This window comes from Vidua chalybeata, chromosome 1 (genome assembly GCF_026979565.1).
Source record: "Vidua chalybeata isolate OUT-0048 chromosome 1, bVidCha1 merged haplotype, whole genome shotgun sequence".
Lineage (NCBI taxonomy): Eukaryota > Metazoa > Chordata > Aves > Passeriformes > Viduidae > Vidua > Vidua chalybeata.
In genome coordinates this window covers 141,222,811-141,241,099 of record NC_071530.1, presented here as the reverse complement: position 1 = coordinate 141,241,099, position 18,289 = coordinate 141,222,811, and the positions used below count along the sequence as shown (strand labels likewise).

General features: G+C 41.6%; 1 long non-coding RNA gene across 1 annotated transcript; it reads left to right on the top strand.

Annotated features, from left to right (window-relative positions):
* Nucleotides 1–1,501: 1,501 nt before the first annotated feature.
* On the top strand, nucleotides 1,502–18,258 carry LOC128789452 (uncharacterized). The gene is made up of 3 exons (XR_008431416.1): nucleotides 1,502–1,893; nucleotides 1,992–2,097; nucleotides 18,170–18,258. It is a non-coding gene; the product is annotated as an uncharacterized LOC128789452 (long non-coding RNA).
* The last annotated feature ends 31 nt before the right edge of the window (nucleotides 18,259–18,289 follow it).

The window sequence follows — 18,289 nt, the reverse complement described above, 5'->3', positions numbered from 1 at the left end:
AAGAAAAGAAAAGAAAATTTACATTTTAATGCACTTTAGTTCATTTATTACATTTCCAATGTCATAATGTCCTTAACTTGATCTCCTCCTTGGCTGCTCTTGCCAATTTCAATGTGACTTGGGGCAGGCAGCTTGTTGAGTGCATCCCCTAAGAGCACTATTTTGAAAACTGACAGTGTGGAGTTGAGGAACTAGAAACATTCCTGAGATCAAAACTTCTGTTTTGAGCAAATGTCTTCCCGTCACTAGGCTCTACAGGATCCTGTAGCTCGGAAGATTTTAAAAAAGCTTCCCAACTGTGTAAATCTTCATCTTCTGTGTCCACCTGTGAACAGTTAAGTGTTCCCCACAAGCCAAATCTTTCTTCTCGAGGAAAGCGTCACCTTTTACTGTCTGACCCAAAATAGCACACAGTGACGAGAAAAATAGTGTAGGGAAACAACGTTTTTTAGAACTGGGCAGTGAGAGTTAAGCCCAACTTTGATTAAAATATTTTTGTACGTAGTAAAAGGAGAGAGGTCTCCTTTTTCCAAGTTCTCTAACAGAAAAACCCCAACAACCCAAGGTGTGGGAAATGTCTTTTTCGTTAGAGCCGCTACTTCTGTCTTCACTCGCCCTGATTTTGAGTCTCGGGACCCTGCGGCTGTGCCCTCCCTCGGCGGCAGCTCCGGGCGGGAGTGACAGAAAAACCCTTCCCGAGCTGGGGGCGACGCTGTCCCTACAGCCCGTCCCGGGCGCGGCAGGAGGGCCGAGCGCGGAGCCGAAGTTTGCCAGCGGAGGAGCTCCCACCCTGCCAGCCCCGCTTCTCCCCGGGCCGCCGAGGAACCGCCGGTGTCCCCGGGCTGCGGCGCTGCGGTGCCGGGGCAGCCCCCGCGCCCGGTGTCCGCCGCCTGACGGGCGGGGCGGCGGGAGCGGCTCCGCCCCCGCTCGCTGCCAGGGCGGCTGAGGCAGCGGCCGCGCCGTCCGCGCTCGCCGCGCTCCCGCCCCGGGGCAGCGCCGCGCCGAGAGGATGCGAGTGGGCGCCGCGGGGCGAGGCGAGGGCGCGGGCGGCCGCGGCGTTGGGAGCTCCCGGCCCATCTGCCGCCCCCCCGCCCCGAAAGAAGTGCAGTAGTTTGTGAAGCGCAAGATGGCGGCGCGGCCGTGAGCGCAGGCGGCGGGCGGGCGGCGGCGCGGGCTGAGGGGGCGAGGCGGAGCGGCGCCGGCAGGTAGGGTCTCGCTGAGGGGGTTCTCGGCGCCGGGAGGGTGACCCCGCTGCCGGGGAGGCCCGCCCTGCGCCCGCCCTCGCTTCCCCCGGGAGCGGGCCGGGCGCTCCTCCGGTAGGGACGGGACAGCGCTGCTTCCCGGGGGCGGCTCCCGGCCAACGGGGGCGGGCGGGCCGGGCCCGACGGGGACGGCGCCCGGGGGGGTGGGCGCGGTGGGGCGGCCGCGCCCTCCCGCCTCCCCATTGTCTGGCGGCGGCACTGCCCCCGCGGCCGGGGGTCATTGCCCGTCGGGGGCGGCGGGCTGGGCGAGGCAGAGCCGGGGCATCCCTTGGAAGTGGACTGTGCGTGCCCCCCGACCCGGCTCGCAGTGGGGTCAAACCCCTCCGAGGACGGGCTCCTCTCCCCTTTTTTCCTTCCTCCACCCCGTGCCGGGAGCCTGCACGGGGCTTTGCTCGCCGCGGGGCGGAGAAAATCCGTCTGACTCGTCAGTCAGAACGGAGAATCGAGAAGTTCAATCCCGGCGCGCCCAGAGGAGCCGGCGAGTTCCTGCCCGCTGTCACCGCTGGCGTTCCGGAGGACGGACGGACTGACAGACTGACGGCAGGCAGCGAGCCATGAAGTTCTGGCTCCAGAGTTATCTTGCATCCCGTGGCGTTGCGCTGCGGGGGCGAGCATGAAGGAGCAGTACAGTGTATGTGCAGGCAAAGTTGGGGAAGATGTCTGGTTTACTCCTCTGGGGGTGCCTGGGTTTTGGGGTGCGTTCTGATGCTCAGCTCTCCCCTATACCAGGATGTGCAGCACTGGAAACCAACATCAACTTCAATAAACCATGTAATGGAGGCAGTTCTGGATTTCTGAAAGGGCTCAGAGTATCTGCAGTAGTGAATGTTATCTGGTAGGTACTTGCACTTTATTTCTGAGCTGCTTGATAGGTTAAATAGTTAATGGAATGATGGGGAAGTTTACTGTGTAGAAAGTGTCATGTAAAATAGCGAAGGCTGAGATGTCTCGATCTGCAAGCTGACATAGATGCCACTTATTCTTCAAATAAGACATACACAGAGAGTATATTGAGCATTTCAAAGTGCATATAAACATTGTGTAAATAAAAACTGGATTTTGTTATGAAACTTGGTACATGAAAACAAATATTCCCTCAAACATAGGAATGAGAGGGGAATTTTAAAAGCTGTGCTGTTGGTTTTCACCAGCGGTCTGTTTTTTTGTTTTTATTCAGAAGGATTTCATGCCAAAAAAAAGAAAGCTTGTGAGTACTTATAGAAACCCTGTTTAAAACAACCTATGTGATGTAGACTAGAGGACTGCCCTAAATTAAGACCTCTTGGAGCAAAACTGCATAATTTAGAATCCCTTTTGTTACTTTCTTTAAACATTGCCAGCAAGGCAGTCAGTTCCACTGGTGGTGTTAAATGAATTCCCCTGAGCGGATTAGAAGTAGATGCCATTTTGTATAACTGACATTTTTTGCTTTTAAATTTAGGCTAGTGGTTCTTGTATCTTGGCTAGACTGAAAAGCACTCTGCTATGATATTTGGATAATGTTTACTATGATTGTCCCCTAACTTGGCTTCGGGAAACATAGTACTTTGAGGTAGAGGTTTCCTTTGTGAGGCTTACTTTTCTATTTCCTTAATGTTTCTTACGGCTCTGTTCTGGATTATTTTGTCTCTTACAACACATTTATTGATGTGAGTGCTTTAACTGGATCCAGTGTCCTGATATCTAGCCTTAACTGCTGTTGTTTGTTACAGGAATAGGCAATATTTATCACAAAGTTTGTCACGATGCTTACCGTTGGAGACGTAGAGCTATGTGTTGAACGGTTCTCCTTTTTGTAGATTCTCCACACTGAAGAATTCCTGTCAAATAATGGACTTTGTAATACTGCTAGGATTCCTTTTGTTCCAGAAGGCTGTTTCTTGTGTCTTTTGCTTCACTGGGCCGTCTGTAGCATTTCAGTTAAGCTTATTGCTATGGCTGAGATTTTCCCCTGGGTTCCCACGATTTGTTTATATGCAGTCTGAGGGAAAGGTTTAAATTTTGGGTTAACTTTCTCATCTAGTTGTGATTGGTGACCCGTTTGTTTGTGTGTAACTTTAGAAGAGTCTTACTTGAAAAACAGTCGTTCATCTTTGAAGTCAGATTCTTTGCTTAAGTCTGAGTTGGGGATTTTTTGCAGTTTTATGAAGCTGGAATTTTTAAAGAACCAAGTACACATTACCTGTGGGTTTTTTTGTTTGTGAATAATAAATACAACCGAGGCACAATCACTCGCAGCTAAGCTATGGCTAACCTTTATTTTGGTTATCAGTTTCTCTATCTACCAAGCTGAGGTCTAGTAAAGTTTTCATGGTATCAAATTCAGTATTTTTATGTTTTCTAATTTTTATAAATCCTGAACTTGCTGTAAAATTTTCAGAATGATCAGTTAAAAACCTGTGTGATAACAGTCATGGCGTGAGGGAGTGTTCTGAACATTTTTAGCTGAGTGCATGGACGTGCTGTTCACTTCTGTGTGTAAATGGTCAATATTCACTCTCCTTGTGCTTTAGATGCAGGGTCATTGATCCATAAATGTCCAAGATGGTTTGCTTCTGAGTTGTCAGGGGCTTGTAAACAAGTGATGCAATTTCCAGTTTAGCCCCATTTTCCCTTTTGTTTGCTAAATAGGCATCAATAGTGAGTGTAGCGTTCTACTTGTGTAGCTCCCCACTACCTGTCTGTAGTGTCACCTTTGCTGAATATACACCTCTAAGAATACAATTTTCTGTCACTATTTAAGTTTCTAATATTGTCAAATCAGGCATTAAAGGGATGTGACTACTTATGTTTTCAGACTTATTAGTTCTATTAATTCTAATTTACTGTCTTTTATGCTTTTATTCTGATTCCTCTTTTCTCTCTTTTCTCTTTTCTCTTTTTCTTTTCTCTCTTTTTTTTTTTAATTTTCATGGCTAGTTGAGGACTTTCCCAAATAGTCAAACCATTTTGCTGCATAAACAATTCTTTCTTTTTCTGTGGAGGTGGAAGCCACCAAAATGATACATTTCCTTACCCTGTACCAACCAGATGGCATTTCATAATTTTGTGCCTTACACCACTTTCACTGATGGTTCATTTCCAGTTCTGTGGTCTTTTTGTCAAGGAACTGGATGGCACTTCAGGGTGTCCAGTCAGGTCTTTGTCATATCCTTCAGAGTTCAGTGAACTGTAATGTATTTCTTAGAGCAGTGCCTGTACTATCAGTGGATTCTTTCTAACCAGGTTCAGAGATCAGCCCAAACTGAACAAAAGTCGGCTATTGTCACTTGTTAGAAGGTGTGTACCACTATTTTATCCTTAAGAGCTTTGAGATAACAGTAAATGTTACAGTTCAGTATAATTCACTGTAAAAGAGTGTAATCTAAAGGGGCAGAACGGTAGCCTACATTTATTGTACCATTAAGAGTATAAGACACATTGTCATGCTAAAGCACAGAAGACAGGAAAATTGCTGACAACTAAAGGAGGAGCAGATGTAGCGTGATTGGAGAGCCTTCAGGAAAAATTGTAAAGAACTTTCAATATTGCTGCTGTTTGCACTTCTTAAAAGATCTAAAAGATAGCAAAAAACTTAATGTTGCAAACATTGTTTAGCATAACCTCTGCTTGTGCCAGACAGGTATAAAGGAACTTTATATGTTCTACTTCAAAGAACAGATTCTGCATCACGTTTGGAGCCGTTTAAGAAAGTGACTTTGGTATTCTGGGCTCACTGCATGCAACTTGGCCTTCTCTGGTAGCATTTTGCAATATGCTGCTCACCTTCCTTGTCTAATGGTCTCACTGGGATTTGGAGGAACTTCACATGCTTTGAGGGGACCCAGAGTTTGAAAGCATTGCTCAAGCAAGGCTTGAAGGCTGACAGTTTTGTTTAAAAGAGTGGGCAGACAGAACTGTGTATGTAATGAGGCGCGTGTAACGCCAGCCCTCGCTGCTTGGCAAAGCCAGCGTCGTTCTGTGAGCACCAAATGCACCTCACCAGACAGAAGGACAGAAATGAGCTTTTGAACTTTCTAATGGTTATGGTAAAAGCTCCACATGTTCAGTACTCTGAATCTTCAAAGTGTCTTCAAACTGCATTTAATAGATGGAAAATAACTGTTAGCTCACAATTAATTCTGTGAATGGGTAATCACAGAGATTTTAGGGCTTAAATCATTGGTTATAGGTTAGGACTGTGATTATTTTAACATTGTTTTAGCTTAGAAAGGTGCTAAGAACTCACAGATGGAGGTGTATGCTTGTATAGTCCAAGGCAATCTTGGTAGAGGTCTCTAAGCTTGCCTTTCTTAAAGCTATGAAATAAATTAACAAATATAAAATATGGTACTAAGATGATTATTTTCTCCCTGTGTTATAATGGAAAAACTTGGTTTGTATATTAAAATGCTGTTGATTTTAAAACTCTCTTACTGGCTCTGTGCATGGGTGTAAGGCTCTGTCTTAGTAATTAGGTTAGTTGAGATCTAGGAATGTTGTATGTCTGAAAAAGTAAAGTGGAAACAGTGGGGAAGGAGTCAGGAAAGAACAGTTATTAACTACCTGACTGTAGAAGACTGGAAGTAAAATGTTAGTTTCAGCTGTATCTTCCTCAAAAACTCCAGATTTCTAGTCAATCTTAAGAATACCTTCAAAGTAGAAACATACTGCCTTTTTATACATGGATCAGATGCCCTCAGCAAATCAGTGGGAGCTGAGAGTGCTCTGCAAATCCAAGTTGTATCAGGAGGAGATGGGCACTTGGCAGCAGTGGCCAAGTGAGTTAGATGGAGTAGGCATGAAAGCTCAGGAGTTTCTGTTTCTCAGCAGGATTTTCAGCAAGGTAAAATGCATTTGTAGATGCAGTGGAATTTTTAGAGTGTTTAGCACTGCACAATGTTCAGCCTTGTTTGCTATGTTGAATACTTAATGGCTCTCTGTCCTCCAAACTTCTCAGGGGGATCTGGTCTGACAAAAGGTTCACCACACTTAGAGTGTCATGTGAGTTTGGGTTTTTTGTTCATGGATCAGTTTGAGGAATTGATGCCCATATAAGGTCCCTTCTGACATTGTAGGTATCTGCTTAAGTATGATGCAAACACACAGAGCTTCACTACTTGTATGAGTGTTTTTCAAATTTGACTTATTAATACATTTTACTTAAATTTGTTGGTGAATTGAGAACTCATTTTTTATTGCATTAAAAGCAGCAATTTAGCATGGAAGAGACTACTTTTGGTGAGGTTTTTTGTGAGATGCCTACAACTTCGGGTGTTTTATCAGTCCAAAGCCATTCATTTTAACTCTGATTCTTGACAAGTAGCTTTCTTTTTTTTTTTTTTAACTCTCTATTTCCTTGGTTCCTCCAGAGGAAATATAAGGCCTTGCTAATATCAGCTGTTTGTTTCTTTAGGGGGACAGGAGGGAAGAGATGGGAGAAAGGAGTGGTATTGAAGAAAAGTAAGTTTACTCTTTATACACATAGTAAAGAAATAATCACAAGCACACATCCTTAGAAGGATATATTAATCATTGTACATAAAGTCCAGAGAGGGAGAAGTTTTACATCACTTTGTACACTGAAATTGAGATTCCTTTGTTTGGAAAGCTTTCCAGTATATTAATATTTGCATGGATGATGACAGCGTGAGCACCATACCCTGATGTCACACTCAACGACAGAGTGGGGAATACTTTGACTGCAGTTTAAACCAGATGTATATGGGCACAAGGTGGTTCTAAGTTTAGAATTTGCAGCTATATGCTGCTTTATATGAGTGAATATCCTATTTCCAGATGTAATGCTCAATTACAGATAGTAATTACTATCTGTGAATTACTGAACAGGAGCCCTCTTCTTCACAAGGCAACATTTAAGCCCTGTTGCTGCAGAGAGCCGGCGAGAGAGAGAGAGGCTGAGGGGGAGAGCTCACTGGAGGGTTAGGACTGGAGATTGCTTTGCACCAGAGCAGCTTCTTCAGCACTACTTTGTGTGGAAAGATTCAGTCATTTCCATCCAAAGCAATGAAATAAAAGGCTCAGTCAGCCATTTCATCTTGAGATACCCCGCCCTCTGAAACAAATATTAAAAAGAAAATGTAGGTTTTGGTCCATGCGTATCTCACTAATTTCCACTGATTAAGTTGATGCTTGTAATTGGAGTCTAGACGGGCTGTGTTTTGCAAAATATAAGTATCTTCTTAAAATTTCTGTAGAGAGAGTTACAAGATTTATGTAATCCTTTTGATATTATATTTAACCCAATAACAGCTTGAAAAGGAGTCTGATTAGCTTAACCTTCACCCTAGATTCAGTTTTAATATCTAATGTTTAAATGGAGGAGGGATTGATCTTTATTCTTAATGATTCGTGCAGCCTCAAAGCACAGTGGTTTCTAGTTGTGTGCTGCCTTTCCCACCGGGGGATGCAAACAAAAGAACAATAATTTCAGACTCCTCCTTCAGTTTCCAAGAGAACCTTAGCTGCTCAGGGATAGCTTTGAATTTTAAAAGCATCTTTCTTCCAAATTATGTATTGATTGCGCACAAAATAGCAGTGCTCTAATATGCAATTTAAAACAAATGCATGATGGTGCTCATTTGTTTTTAATGCTGCTTTTTCCAGCAGAAAAACAAAAAGAGGGTTCTATTCCCATAAACCAGTCTTGCAAAATCCTTACAAACATTTATTAGTCTAGACACAAAATAATCTCACCCAGCCTCAACTTGACGATGACAAAAAAAAAAAAAAAAAAAAAAGCAAGCTAATATTGTACTTGGCTGTCAAAAAAGGAAAAGAAGGAAAAAAAGAAAAAGCTTGCCCCAGGCTAGTGAACCAGTAACATTTTTCTGAGGCTGCTTACAACAACAGATGCATCTTATTCCCATGGGCTTTCCAGGCCTGCCTATTTTCTATGCTAAACTTGGACACTCTTATAAACATTCCCTTTGAGTACCACACCCCAGTTGTATCCTGGGCTCTTCTGATTTGGTTGATTTAATAATGATTCCAGACATGTTCGTCTTACCTCTCCTGACCTGTCTTTGTATTTCCCTGTCTCCCCTAGATATCGTTTAACTAATGCATTAATTCAAAACCAGTCCTAATATATGGAACCTGGAATAATGGGAATAGGTGATTTGATCATAGTTTGAATCTGAACGTAGGGAACCTGTATATAAACGATTCCTCCTAATTTTGAGTTGAATTTATGCTTTCGATAGCTTTTGTAAATCGCAAGTGATTCTCATTGTTTGATATGGTAGTTTGCAGAGGTTTTTTTGTAAAGGGATAAATTATATCAGGGATTGTTACTTTATCTCAACATACATTCGGATTATTAATTTTAACTTCTGTCCTTTTCCTAGAAAACACTGAATTATGCATATCTTGTTTTTCAGTTAATGATTAGTTCCTGTTTTTCTAAATTTATGTCTAAAATAAATTTGATTTGGAAATTAAAATTTAACTTAAAATGCACCTAAATGGCATAACACCTGTATTATTAAACTACTGTAAATATGTACCATATCTAAGAGTACATGTATTTAAACATGATTTTTTTTTTAAACCTAGTGATTTGTGAGACAAATTATGATACGTTTTTAATACTCGCTAGAGAAGATTTATTGTTTCTATGATGATGTATCCATGTCTGTTAAGATTTTAGCCCTGGCAGAGTATATCTTTAAGCCTGAATTGGAGAGCTTCTACAGAAATAAAAAGCTGCCCTGCTTTTTAAAGTTTGAGGCAGGAACTTCTGTCATTCAGGTAGTAATTTCTACCTTCACTCAGTGCAGATGTCTACAAAATTAATTTCTGTGTATAAGTTTAGTTGTTAACTGCCAATAATTCAGTGTTTACACTGAGAATTTCCACCTTAGTTAAGTAAAAAAGTAATGACGTGAACTAAAACAATCCATTATAATACTGATTTTTTTAAGTCCTCTTATTCCTTTGGTAAAAACTTAGATGTTTACAATAAGAACAGAACTTCTGGCAGTAATTGGTGCTTTTAATGAATATGTCTGGTTTAATGTCAGTAAATGAAATAGGTGTTTTTCCTATGAAGGAATGTGTTCCCTGTGTTGTTGAAACATTAATGTAAATGAACAAAATCTTTCTATTTAAAACTTACAGTCTAAATAATAGGTGTTTTAAACATAATACTCATTCTGCCTTCCCTCCCCAACTGTCATGCTCTTTTGTGCTGTGTAAAGTACAGTATTGCTTTAAAAATTTTACTACTCATTCTCATTTAAATCAGTGAGAGTATGATTTTGACCCTAGGATATTTATGCAGTTTTAAGCTACCTATATTTTTTGAAACAGAGCTAATCTGTTTTTCTTACCATGTTTAAATCTAATGCAAAAAAAGAAAAAAGCAGCTCCACAGCTACTAAAGTACAGTGTTTTAGTTAATTCCATATTTTCCACTTAAATCATGTTGTGCTAATTTTCCACCATTATACTTGAGACACACGAACTGAAAGAGGACAGTCTGTTTTTGGTGATGCGCTCTCTTACTTCCCTGCCAGGACTGAACATCGGAGGTTTGTGTTTCTCCTGCAGGGGTGACTCACATGACAGGCAGCTCCAGCAGAGCAGGGCAAAAGGTGCAGCCTCCAGCTTTCCTCAGCCAGTGGCTCCCAAACTGGGTATTGTCCTCTCCAGGGCTCTGAGCAGTGGCGAGGGAGGTTATGTGTCTGGCACAGAGTAAGTCACAGAGGTCAGGTTCACAGTCAAAGTTTAAGGAATTAGCCTGGGAAACAGTGGATCAGGGAACCAGCCTGGTGAAAGACTTGTTGATTCTTTGCTGCTGCATTGAAGGCCTTTGTTCAGGTGAGCTGGGAGCAGCGTGGGACTGCTGGGCACCAGGTCCAGCAGTGCCTGTGAAGTGGAGCCTGTGAAATGCTGTAATTGCAAACCTCCTGTTCCTGTGCCACGGGCCAAGATGCTTGTTTTGATCTGCTGACTCTTCATTACCCCATGGTAACTTGAGTACACAGTCACCTCTCAGACTTCTTCGGTGGCTGTACTTCAGGTTCATCTTTCCAATCCACACGTTGTACTTGAAAGCCTCTGTAGTCCCCTGTCTTTCACTTTTTTGTCACTTGGCTGATAGGCAGTAAACAATGTTTATCCACTCTCTGGATGAATGATGGGGGCATGGGGTGGGGAGTAAGGGAATTGGTTTTGTCACACATAGAATAAGACATTATCTCCCACAGAAATCAGCAGGAGTACCTAAGGAGTACAGTACAGTACTCAGCAGGGGTGTGGAGTCATGTCACTGTTGCAAATAAAAATGCTTTGCTTTTCACAAAGGTTAACTTGGTACACAGGGGTATTTTACTAGGTATTTGAGACCTGCAGAGAGTGTTTCTGCAGGCATCTTGGACTATCCTCTTTTTTCTTTGTTATATGATTGAACACCTCAAAATCCTGAGGAGAAACATTAGAGTAGAAGGGACTTCTGAAGATCGTCTAGTTCAGTTTCCTGCTCAAAGCAAAGTTATATGTGATGGTAGGTAGAGTTGTTGAGCATCTTGCCAGGTTTTGACAACTTGCAAGGATGGAAATTCCTTAAAAATCCCAAGCAGATTTTTACAAACTCTCCAGACAACTGGTTACAATTCTTCACCAGTGCTGAATTGCTGTTGCTCCACCATCACTATACCCCTAAAGTCATTTGCAGCAGTCACAGATGTTTTGGTGCTGCAAGGAAAGACAAGCCTGAGTGAGCTTGATAGTCTCACCCTGGTCCTGGCAGTAATTTAGTGCTGCACTGAGAATACTTGCACCTAGACTAAGTACTCTGAATACAGAGACAGGAACTTACATGTTGTATTTTGACCTGTGGATATGCTGCTCCATGACCAGCATTGTTTGGATCAGGTCAGAGGTAGCATCCTGGAGAACTTCTATAAGATCACCTGTACTTGCAAGCATGAACATAAAATTCTTCCGCATTTTTCCACTATAGAGGAGTCTGCCAGTTGGGAGTGGGTCAATTCTTTGTTGTGTCTGTTCTTATATGATTCAGTTTACAATTGTAAAGCTGTTGCATGATACTGGAAACATTCTGGAGCACCTTAAAAAGAACCTTGTAAAATACCAGATCTGAAGTAAAATTTTTTGCATCCAAAGTGGAGATACAAATCATGTGCTATTGAACATAAAGGACTTTTTATGCGCTCTGTACTCCTTGGCCTTCCGACAAAGTGGAAGCAGACCTGCAAGGCTGCAGGAGGCTTTAAGGAGGACATGGGATAGGAAATAAGCAGGTGGATCCAAGGCACACAGGAAAGGTTCTGAGCAAGCACATTGAGCAAAAGCTCATGGTGGACCAAGTGATAGAGGAGATTCTAAAGAGCAGTTGAAACCTTGAAAATGTGCCTTGCAGTCCTCACCTTGACATGGGATTACGTAGGTCCCTGCAGCAGAATTGATCTTTTTTGCTTTTCAATTAACATTCCAAGTCCTTGCTTTTTCGTCATTCATAAAACACTGGTTCATACAAACACTTGAGTTTATACATTTGTTTCAAGTATTTTGGAATCCTTTACAAGTTATTTAAGTTATGGGTCCGTGTTCTGATGTATGCATGTGTGGAGCATGTAGCAGTGTGTATTAGTGTCACCTGGTCAGTTCACTCCAAGTCCCTGTTTTCAGTTTCTTACGATAGTTAAAATGAGAAATTTTCACATTGAGGCTGCTTTTATTCCATGTTCATTGAGTTTTGGGGGAACATTAGCTGGTTCAAGAGTAAAATTAACAGAGTGAGGAGGGAAGCAAGGAGAGGAAGAAAGGCAATCTCCATGTAAAAGCCATATTATCTTTCTTTTTCTGAGCAGCTCTGTGCCTCAGGGATTTGACATAGGAACTTGAAATTTGGCAAGGATCTGGCCTTGAGGTCTGAGAAATGCATTCCACTGTTTAAAAAAAAAAAAGGCAAAATTGTGAGTCATAATGTATGACTACCTTTTTGTATCCAAGGTAGAATTTGCAGGATGTTTTATCACCTGCTGTTGATCATGCTTTTATTCCTCTCATGCACATCTGCAGACTGCTTTCAACCATCTTTATTTAATGGATTCTTCTTCTCTGTCTGTCTAGATTCTTGTATTGTCATGCAGAAGGTACAAAAGCATTGGGAGCTGTAAGCCCTGAGACCCAGTCCTACTTTTTAAGGGTAGAGTGCTACTAATACTCTAATTTGCTGTTGAGAAGTACCATTTTGAGTGGTGACAGCCAAATATTAATGAAAGCAGAAAGCAGCCAATGTGAAATCTGGTTTCCAGTGTGACGAGGGCTCGTACAGTTTGTTGGAATCAGTGGAGGAGGGGGAGAAGAGAGCCAGACAATCTGTGCTGGGCTGTGTCACCTCGAAATCGCGGAGGTTCCTGCTCAGCACCAGCGATGACTTGGGAATGAGTTGGGCTGTCTAGCGTGGAGACCATCTGTAGGACTGCAGCCTGGGTCTCTGGAGGAGCTGAGGGGTGTCGGGGGACATGAACTCCAGGAAGTCGAAGGAAGGTCTTGTACTTGCAGCACTGGACTAGGGCCTGGGAAAAGGAATGGCTCTAGAAATTTTTCATCTGGAAAGAAAAAAAAGGCAGAGTGAAGTTGAAAGGAGCATTTTGTGAAGTCATATGTGTGCCAGATTGTTTCATTTTAAAGAAGGAAATCCCATCATAATAAAACCTTTTGTTTTGGTGTTTTAAGGAGAAACTTTTTTGATAAACAGTTTATAAAATTAATTATTTCTCACTGTTCTACTTTTTTTAAAGTCAGCATGAAACATTTAGAGGGTTGAATTAAATGTTTATTCAATGCAGAACACATTAAAATGTCAGTAATTCATGTCAGTAATTTATTTCTTCATCCTTTCTGTTTTGTATGTAACAGCTCAGCAATTAAAATAAAATAGAGCTGTAACTATGCAAAGAAAAAAAATTCCCTGACTCTGCTGCCATTTTATTGGGTATGATAAGTATTTACACAAGTCTGATACTCACTTTCAAAAATAGTCATGCAGAGATGTCTGACATTAGAAGTAGTGTGTGCTCACAGTTCAAATTGGACACTTCAGAGTCAATAAAATAAAGATCTGCCTATATGAGTGTAGCTGCCTAGGTGTCTGTATCTCATAGTGTCGCCCTGATTCTTTAAGATTTTCTAAAGCCTTGTGAGTTTACATTCTTGTAACAAATTTTCTCACACACGTCCTGTAAATAACTTATTGTTTTACATTCCTTCATAGAAGCAAAAAGATTGCATAAACTAGTAGTTTGTCCAGTGTCGTTGGAGAGGTGACACTTTAACCTTCCAATCCACTGTCACCTTTAGAAAACTATAAACGCTAGAGTCAAAAAAAAAAAAAAAAGATTAGTCTTTTACCGTAACAATAGCAGTAGCTAGTGTCGTTCTTTCTCGTGTCCTATAGTGACATCATAGAAAATACCTGTCTGTGTGACTGAGGAGCAGAGACATGCACCATTCGTGCTGAAGGGCCTCTGGGGCAGTGTACCCCTGGTTTTTAAGTACTCAAGATGTTTGGTCATTGGGTTTATATGGTCAGAAGCAGAACCTGGTTATAGCTTTCTATATCAGAAGCAAGGGCAGAAGTTACTGTGCTCTCCACAGAGTACCTGGCGTATGTGGTGCAATAGAGAAAGATAATGTCGGTCATTTAGCGGTCGCTTCTGGTGTGAAATTCTGACATTTACTTTGGTGGAACTGCTTGTTACCCATTAAAACCAGCACTGAGAGGAAGTAACTGGGAACGACCAGTCACATGTCCTGTGGCAGGCTCCCTTCATTCTCTGCTGGGCTTTGTGTCGGCTTTCCAGTGCTCCATCACGGGTCTGGCTTTGGCACAGCCTGGAGCTCTGCGTGGGCACTACAGTAAGCTTTTGGTACTTGCCTCCCTCCTTGCCAGTCTAATGCAGCAAGAACCCTAAGTGGGCCTTATCTTTGCAATACATGAGGACTTCTGCTGAAATCAGTTTGATAAGTTTCACTCCCATGTTGGATTAGTACCAGACCTTATTTTAAAAGAGGAATCGAATGTAAATATTGCAGGATTAACAGAGATGCGGTTTTATTTTGGAGTCATAAGCAGTAAGGCTCTCTGAACTTTGCAGATAAGGAACAAGTGAAGAAAATGGCACTGCAACAAAGTCCTTCACCCTTCTCACTGAGAGGCAGCACACATCAGAGTGTATTAGCCTACACTGAGCTCTGCAGAATAGTTTCTGACATAGATACATCTACTCTGAATAAAGGGTAGTAGAAGGAGGCTAAACAAAGGATCAACAACTGGATATTGTCATGGGTTATAAGAAGGCAGCATTTTCTGTGTGAAGTGGTAGGCAGTTTGTAATCTAGGTGGATTTAAAAATTAGAAGCTGGTACTATTGCTTCTATCTTCTCCTGAGCCTCTCTCTGCATATCTTTAAAATCACATTCCATAGGGCTTGATTTTTTTTGGCAAGCTTTTCCTGCACACTGGATGGAAGTGTCTTACAGTAGACAGGGAGCAATGCCTTTCAGAAAGCATACACCCTGAACACACAGTGAACGTTTTATGTAAACTTGTTTATTTTTCTGCCTGCATCAGGTACTCCTGTTTGGGGGAGGGAAGGAGGAAGTGAGTAAAAAAATTTTTCTGGAAGCAAGTTCTTTCATGTGTCTTCTGTAGTCAACTTTTATGTCTTTTCCTTCTCAAACTGTAATCAAATGGGCAAAAGGTTTCTGCCTCCATTTAGGAAATATTTATATTAGTCTTCATACAAGTCTTCTATAAAGACAACTTTGAATGTTGAATTCCACTCTGAAATGAATCTGTCTTAATATAATTATTAATTAATTGGGATTGCTAACTGTTCATGTTTCTGAAGAAGAGAATCCTGCTGAAAGATAAAATACCAGATTCTTGACTTTCAAAAATATGCCTGCACTTGCTGGTTTATGTTCCTAGAAAAACATCTGTTTTGTGGGCTGATTTGCTAGGAATGTCAATTCTATGAAAATCTGGGGTGAAATTACAGAAGGGGATGCAGTGTAAATAAAGTTTTTCTTCAGATTCCTTTATTAAAAAATGCTGCTTTTGACATAAAATAAACACCTAGATTCTTTAATTGCAAACCAAATTACACAGTGCAATGTCAATATGCACAAGGAAGGATAAAAAGAGAAAATCTTTCACAATATTTTGTCATATATTTGACTTCAAGGTATGTAAGGGACAAGCAGAAGCATTTTCTGAACCATGAGTGATAACCTTCAGGAATTCATGGAATATGAGGGAGGTCTTAGTGGTCTAGAGGCAAGCACAAGACTGGACACAAGACTGCCCAGTCTTAACCAAGGGAAATGCTTGAGCAGAGGAGAACACATAGTGAATCTCAGGTCTGTTAGAGGGATCTTCATTCCCAGCCCAATACAGGAAGATACTAGAAAACAGTCTGTAAGAACCTTGAGAATTGTAACAAGGTTCCTAGAAAGGTGGATTTGGCAAAACCACACTGTTACTTCATTTTTGTTGGAGTCATATTGAAGACCTTACTGAAGTCCAGCTATGTGGCAAGGTCCCACACACTCCTGTAAGCAGAGCAGGGGAGGTATTTTAGAGGAAATGAAGATTCCAAGGATGATGCATAATTGGTTGGATAAATTACTCAACTGTGAGTTTTCATAATCCCCTGTTAATTTGAAAGAACATGTCAAGCAGGATGCTACAGGTGGAATGATCACATTAGCTCCAGGGAGGAGGGAATGGAGGTTTCTATAAAGTCTGTAGAGGAAAGAAAGCTGGGAAGGGTTGCAGGCATCTCAATTTCTTGAGATTTTACTGAATGCTATTATAGCTCTTCATAGCCATGAATTAAGCAGGGTTTTGACATCACAACATCCTTTAAAAAAAATATTTTACACAGTGTACTCAGAAGAACAGAGATGCAGCTTTCTTTTTCTGAGACCTGTTTGCATCAAAGAAAAGTGTTGCTATCTTGGTAAACAGAGGAGGGACACAATAATCTGCTTATGCACCATAAGCAAAACTGAAGCACAGCAGAGATGTGATAGAGATTTAGCTAAAAGCTTGCAGGTGCTGCAATTGCACATAGACCTGCTGGCTTACAGGCACTGTGAACACTGTTGGGTACATGAGGAGACTGGAGAAGAGCATTTATTGGTTTCTTGAACAGGTTTCCCACTTTATTCCTTTTCTCCAGCCTTTCCTTCAGCATGCTTCAATATTGCATGTCAGATCAAACGCACTCCATGCCATCCCAGAATGGAACCCTTGGCAGGCACCAAAGCTCACTCAGACTGCCCTGTGTATAGATCCTATGTGCTGTGCTAGGGATAAGGCACTGCAGAGTACCACAATCACTTCTCAAAACACAACTTCAGTCAGCAAAACTAGCTGTTAAGTTGCTTTTTAAAATAGGCATTTCTGGCATTTCTGAAATTTTACTCAAAATCGCAGAAACATTAGGTAATACCACCCAGCTCTTCCCCCAGAGCATTGCTCAATGTTGTCTTGGCAGTTGTCTTCTCTTTTGTCAAGAGCCCTCCAGCTTCACAGAGAAGCAGCACAGTTAATAATGCTCTACCTCTTGTCCCTCGAGACACTGAGACAAATGGATCTGTTTAGCTTTGCTTCATGGTTCTCTCACTGCAAAGAGAAATGAGTTGGCCTGCAATAGGTACTTTGTATATACATGAAAATAAATATCTTTTGCACTTCTGTGCTCAGTTTTACAGACTGCCGCTATTAACTTGTGGAAGAAGGATATCTTTCTACTCCAGTACCATTAAATAATTGTCATCCTGGAATGATGATTACCCAAGATTTATTGAGCATTTTCAGTGTCTTTAATGCTATGTAGCCATATCCTTGCATAAAAAGCATATCATGTGAGGCTCTGTACTTTGGATATAGTCACAGATGTAGTGCAGAGGGTGACTGTTAAAAACATTTAAGGAGGATATATTATGAAGCAGTAAGGTGACACACAGGTTTCAAAAACAGAGCTTATGGAGCAGCACTGGGTGGCAACTGTGGATGAACACTTTTGTCTTTTGCCTAAAGAAAAAATGTGAAACTAAGGCTTCTGCTTGGGATATCAGTCTTTAATGTTTTTTCTCTCTCTGTTACAGCTTACACAATCAGTCATGTCTCTGTTAATGCACAGAGGCATGAAAACAGATTTTAGTTAATTGCCACATGCTGGCAATCAACTTTTTTTTGTTTGGGATTGGTCGTCAATTGAAGAATGACATTTGGGAAGCTAGGAGAAAGGATAGTTGTCTTTCATCTGTCAGAATGCCTTAAAAAGACATTGTTTTGCCTGTTTTCAGACATGGAAGAAAGGTCTTGCACATGATTGTGCTTGCATGTGTAATGTGATAGAAAAATACTATAAACCTGCCTTTTCTGGGACACTTCACAGCCTCTGACATGAAAGACATGACAGAGCCAGTAGTGGAGATGTCGTACTGGGCTCAAGTTAGTGATAGGAAGGATTTCAGTTCACAGAAGAGTCGAGAGAGGTTGTCGTAGCTTAGGCAAAACAGTCCAAGGGCAAGACTGACCTCAGCACTGTGCCAAGGAAAAGGCTTCTGAAGCAAGGGAGACAGTCAGGAAGTTACCTGTTTTAAACCATTCTGTTGTTTAGGTCTGTCACTGTATTAACACAAACTGAAACAAATTTCAGCCTATAATAAGTGGATTGGATTTTGCCTTTCTTATCATAGCTTCAGTTACCTCTTCTTTGAATGGATCTGCTGGTTTCAGGGGATGAGCAGTGGCACACTAAACCCCAAAGGACTGAATTACCTTAAACTGTAATATGTAGCAAAATAGAAATTATTATTTAAATTAAACTAATTCCACTGTCTCTTCTTTACTGCAGGTGGTGGATGTGGACTTTAAAACAGTGTGTCTCAACATCTCATCCTCAACTATTTTTAATCTGATTGCACTACGAAAGAAAAGCTGCTAATGGGATAAATGTTGAGACTTTACAAGAACT